The sequence below is a fragment of the Calonectris borealis genome, chromosome 18, assembly GCF_964195595.1.
Source record: "Calonectris borealis chromosome 18, bCalBor7.hap1.2, whole genome shotgun sequence".
NCBI lineage: Eukaryota > Metazoa > Chordata > Aves > Procellariiformes > Procellariidae > Calonectris > Calonectris borealis.
Window position 1 is genome coordinate 11,955,115 of NC_134329.1, and position 6,000 is coordinate 11,961,114.

A 6,000-nucleotide genomic window follows, 5' to 3' on the forward strand; every position below is an offset into this window, starting at 1 on the left:
TTCACAAATGAAGTAATTTTGATCTTTAGAAATACTTGTGTTTTGTTTATTTAAGCTTACTCGCTAACATTTGAAACTATTTTAATAATTAAAAGTTAGGTAAATCTGAGGTTCACACATCTGGCTCTTATTATTAGCTGGGCATTGCCAATAGCATCAGACCTGGGACACAGTAACATGCGTGGTGCTTATTTCCCATCCGTGTTTTCTAAAGCTCATTCTGTACAAGAGGCACTAGCAGTACATTACACATTCTGGAAGAAAATGACATAAATTTTTAGGAGTACGATGAAATCTGTTACTAATAGGCTGTAGTAAGAAGGAAAGGAGAGCAAATAGCGAACACTGTGGTAAATCGGAGTTTATGATCTCTCCTGCTTGCCTCTTTGCCCAGACCATACTTACCTAGGTTGTATTAGGGATTAAGGGATAAAGGGATTAGGGATAAAGATATCGGTGATCCGGCGCTAACGGAAATTTCTGGTTTGCTAAAAATGTTACCTTTAAATGCTACTATGAAGAGTTGATTTGGCTGACATGATACTGAAATTTAAATATTGTACTCAGCTTGATAATGATATGCTGGTAATTTGTCCTCGTCATTTGCGGTTAGAATTATTAGCTATTCCACATCACAGCAGTTTAAACATAAGTAGTTGACATCCTAGTGAAGGCCAATCCCCAGGACTTGGCTTAAAATGGACAGTAACGGTCTCGTCCTGTGCATTTCTACTCCCCCCTACACACCCCCTGTACTTTATCAGCTAGCTCTTCTCAGTGTGTTATTTCTTGAGATTCAAAACTTCCCCTTGGGCTGTAGTTTTTGGAATTGCGAAGCAATGTGAAAATAACAGATTCTTCAGAATAATGTACTTCATTCATTAGGTATGATTGATTAATCTTCCTAATCTTCTGAAGATTTAAAATTTTAAGTTAAAATTTTAGTGATATTCACTGTCTCTGACTTTTTTTTTTTAAACATATATTGGTGCTGCTGTCTCTGACTCATGGTAAACATAGTGTACGTAAAGCATAGAAATAGGAAAGTTTTTGGAAAAAATGCTTGTTTTAAAAGGCGATGTTAAAACTTTCTTCACTGAAATGTCTCTCTGCTCTTTTTTGTAGGACAAGGACTTAAAGGACTGGGCATGCTCAAACGTTGCTGTTCCTCTTCCCAGTTCTTTATTGTTGGTCATGTCTTGTGGCCTCTCTCAGCTTATCCACTAACTCCTTTGAGCCATTCAGGAGGGCAGTTCCTGGTAGTTTTGGCTTTTCATGCTTTCAATGAATCTTTTAAGCCTGAAGAATTGTAATTGACACTCCTATGCGTAATGCCCATTGTTGACCTGTTGCAGTACTGTACTGTAAGTGCACCTACTGCTGGCCGTATTTTAACTGCTTGCTTTCTGGTTTGAAAGATGCAGTGGTTCCTTTCACTCCTGGATCAATATCCAAGAAGATAATTCATTAACCTGTAAGAAGTTTACACCATGAACTATGTTTTTCTGACTTTACTGAAGTCGCTGGCATTTTTTTTTTCTTTTTTTTTTTTTTTTTAAGAAAAGCTACTATTCAGGGCACTTTAAGTCAGTGACATCCCAGATTTTTTTTGCACTTCCTTTTTAAATAGAAATGGTTAGCATCCAACAGAGTTTATACCATTATGCTATGGATTACAGCATAAGTCGTGTTCATGTTAATCTTGCTTATGCACTTGTTTGGGTGTCCTGTGCTGTACATACAGGTATTCTATACAGCGTAAGAGCCACATAGGAACCCAACTTAATTGAATTCATCTAAGAAACGTTTTTTCCATGTATTGACAAAATTTGTACCTTTTTCTCCCTGCCTTTTCTAAAAGAGATCATTTAAAGTTTAACCATGTTGGAGGCATAGTACTTCCAAAGTTCATACCATGTCGTAGTGTTTATAAGACTTGTGCAAAGAGAATGAGTGGCAGCTCGCCAACTTATATTTACTCACCGTGTGGTGGAAGATTAACAAAGAACATAATGGCATGATGACTTAATGGTGAATGCTTTTCTCTGTGGAAGGCATCCATATGTGGTGGCAAGCGAGAAACCAAAATGTTAATAAACTCAGTCTACATACTGCATACCAATGAAATGCTTCAAATGAGGATTGATAGTTTTTACATTTGAATCTAATCACTGACATTCACAATTTTTGCAGAGAGGAACACTGCATCTTTAAATGAGAAAGTTTGATTTTACTTTTGCTCCTACAGCATGTCAGCATCTCAAGTTCATTTCTTGCAACCTACACTATGGTGATTTGTAATCAAGCCTCCATGAGCTCGTGACATGAAGTACTGTTCTGTTGTCAAGTACTATCAAACTTTTCTGATAACGCTGAGTTAGGACAACCAAACAAAGCTAGCACTAAATAATGTTTAAAATTGTATACCTTTTAATGATCTTTTCAAGTATTTGTTACTGAAATTGTATAATGTGGAGTTTACTAGGTGTTATGTTCCAGTGCAGTGCCTCCTTTTCTTTCCCCACTGCTCTCTGTGGTGAGAAATTTGCCTTGTTTAAAATAATTACTGTGCCCTCGCATGACTGTTAAAGCTTTCTGTGCAAAGATGATTGTCTAAGTGCCACATGCCTATGATTGAGAAAAAAAATAATCTATTGTTACCTCTGAGTTGTGTTCAACTGAAATGCTATTCAACAAATAATTTAGAAAAATAGTTCTATTTTTAGCTTTTCATATCTCTGCTGTCTTTTTCTCATTTTATTTTGGCAGCAGTGAAGAACGGATTGTATAAAGACTGCTTGCTAATATGAACAAAATGCACTTGTAATTCCTGGAAATAAATTTAAATCTTATATCTTCACATTAACATTAAGAATTAGTTTTTGGTTTCCTCTTGGGTAATGTGTTTGAATGGAAATCAGGTTCAATTGCTACTGTAGTATATAAGGATGCTTGCTGGTTAATAACTCCAGGCTTCCTCATACCGTTTAGTCTGCTTTTCAAAGAAATCTAGAAAGCCATTAACTTAGAATTCAATAGATAAGGGTGCTTACAAGATTCCATTTCAAAATTTTCTTTTTCCTATAGTTTGAGTGTTAGTCTGCCAAAACTAATTTTTAATAAGCAAGGGTTCATCACTAAAGGGCATTTTCTATATAGGAAGTTCCTGTGGTACATAAATCTCTGTTGCGGGGAACATATTAGGAGCATTGTCAGGACACTGCACAAGTGATCACTGAATTGTGGTATGGAACCTATGCTAAAAACGTTTCTATAGAAATATGCACTTGACTGTTGATACTAGTGTAGAAATTTCTCTTGACATTTCTACACATCTTTACCAAAATGCTTTTCTCACTCAGTTTTGAAAAGTTGAAATATTTCTAGAATCTCTGCTACTTGTACGATCGTCATTACTACAGGAATAATTTTTGGCATGGTTGGAAAGATGACTGTTACTGAAATTCGTTTGTAACACCTCAGTTTTAATTTATTACGGAAGAACTTTGGCAGCTTACTTCATCCTTCTCTTTCCCAATTCTTTTTTTAATACTTTCTTTAATTTTGGATTTTTGGGGAGGTGTCGACTTACCCTTGCATTCTGTCTCTCAGAATGAGAAGCCGAGGGTTTGCTTTACTTAACATCTGGTGCTTTCGGGCTTTCTTCCTTAGCTATTCTTGCTGAATCCAATTGGCATCCATCAGTATCAGTAACCACGTTCATCAATCTTTTACTGAATTCAGTAAACATTGTTGGGTTGAATTTGTTGATGTGTCAAATGCAGAAGCGTGATTTTTTTTGTCAGATTTTGAAAATAGTTTAAAAGAAGGTGCCTATAACAACACTGTGTTAGGTCAGTTATTTCATCATTTTACAGTGATTTTTTTTTTCTTTATGTAGTTTTTATATTTTAGAGCGGAGAACAGCAACTCTTAATCGAAATAACATGCATATTTCATGGTAAAGATATTTTGGGAATAAGGAATGTAAACAGTTCACTGTCAAAAACATTCCAACCCTACAGCTGAAGAAAAATATGCAAACATAAAATTCTCATGGATGCTTTGGCAAAGAAGCATCTTACTCTGCTGTCCTGACTGTCGCCAGACTCTTCCTCATCAGTATCACACGTTATATCAAATCCGAAGTGTACAACACACTACATGGGCTGAGCGGTGTGGTGCACCATGAGCTTTCAGGAGTAGCAGTGATGACATAACTCAGCAGTGGCCAAATGAAACCAAGGAGTTGAGCATGGTTTTCCTTGCAGAACGGGAAAAAGAAAAACCTGTTGTTGCTGCCCACTGTAATATGCTACGATATATTTATACCATGTCGAAGTTGTTTGCTGAGCAACTGTACTATAGATTTAAACTTTATTAATATATATTTGCTTATGTTAGTGTAGTTTATATAGTCCTTGGTTATTGATAAATTTATTGTGTTGTTACAGCACAGTGATATGGTATAAATATAGGTCTATACATACACACCATATACTCATGAATTTGGTCCCTTGCATAGTACTTTTATATTTGTACAGCAATGTCTTCAAGCAATCCCAGATTTTAGGGGAAATATTTTTGTAAATGCAGTGGTTTAAACAAAAAAGTCCAAACAATCCTTTTACTAAGTTTTAAATACATTTGTGGTTCAAAATTGTTTAGTTAACAATTGAAATCAAGACACTAAATTAGTGAAAAGTGCACATTAGTAAAGTGAAGCTTACAATGGTTTTTGTAGCATGTGCTGTGATCAAACTAAGTAAAGCATTGGAGGAAATGTACAAGTTGGACTACCTTTGTAAATCTAGAACAAATTTCTAAAGGTTGCAGCTGGTTTACTTACTATTGTTGCCTTTTCTTGTGTTGTATCAGTGTAGAGCACTCTTAAAATACTCAAACTGCTTTGTCTTTGCTTTGTACTGTTGGTGCCTTCTTAGTCATGTACCCCACAAGTCCTGCATAGCTAATTTAGTTAATGGTAAGTTTAAAATAAAAAAGCAAAGGAAGATTTTATAAAAAAAAAAAATCATTTTCTGTATGTTCTTATTCATTGTAACAATTAAACGTTTATATTGTGACAGATTTGTGATTTGGTTAATCTGTATAGATCAATTGTAAGTAGCAAAGGTTTATATTTCGTCTTATTCTTTTGATGTTGTAAACGTATGTGATTTTCTTTTTTAAATCAGGTAACTTAATGTTCTGTTTTGTTTTTGGCATCTGAATCTTGTAAAAACAAATGCAAAGAAAATCATTAAATTGTGTCCCTGTATTACCAAATCAGCATAGTACTGTGCATATATAGAATGGCTGGAATTTTACTTTGAAATATAATACTGCTGTGTATTATATTAGCTTATCTAAAAAATGACCGTCACTTGAACGCTGCGGTAGTGAGTAGCCTACATTTAGTATTTGTAAATACTCGAGTGTGCTTGTTCCACTGTATCATTATACCAGCTTGAAATTAAATTATGGAAGCCATCCAAAAAAACCACAGGTGAAGTTTCTTTATAGGCAGGCAGATGTGTTTTATCTTCGGTGCAAGAAAGTAATGAAATCATCGGTATTTTGAACTGCCGAGCAGGGAGTAGTGCAAGTAGATCCCAGTGTATCTGATGATTCACGGGCTTTTTTGACACTCTTGATATTGATATTCATGTAACTATCGCCTTGTTCCCATGAAATCATGAAAATAATTACCTGAGCGATCCTTAGAGACCAAATGTTTTCATTTTACTACAAAAAGTTTTTTTTCTCAGGCCAAGAAACGTGTGACTTCTAGGAGCAATGCAAGTAAGCTTACATCACTGTCATGGGCTTTTAATGATTTTCTTTTTTTTAAGCCTAAAATCAGACTGTGCCAAAGAACTGAACTCTTAAAAGGTGTAGTTGGATAATGGCAGCTAGAAACTTCTCTGATTGATATGAACACATAGAAAATGTGACCTGAAACTACAGAGAGCTTAGCTGTAACTGACAGGTCTAACAACT

General features: G+C 35.2%; 1 protein-coding gene across 1 annotated transcript in view; it reads left to right on the forward strand.

Annotated features, from left to right (window-relative positions):
- Positions 1–5,180, forward strand: part of MAPK1 (mitogen-activated protein kinase 1) — a 37,910-nt gene extending 32,730 nt beyond the window's left edge. Inside the window, exon 9 of the mRNA XM_075167976.1 lies at positions 1,126–5,180. The gene's annotated coding sequence lies outside the window, so the exon portion shown is untranslated. The remainder of the gene's footprint in view (positions 1–1,125) is intronic.
- The last annotated feature ends 820 nt before the right edge of the window (positions 5,181–6,000 follow it).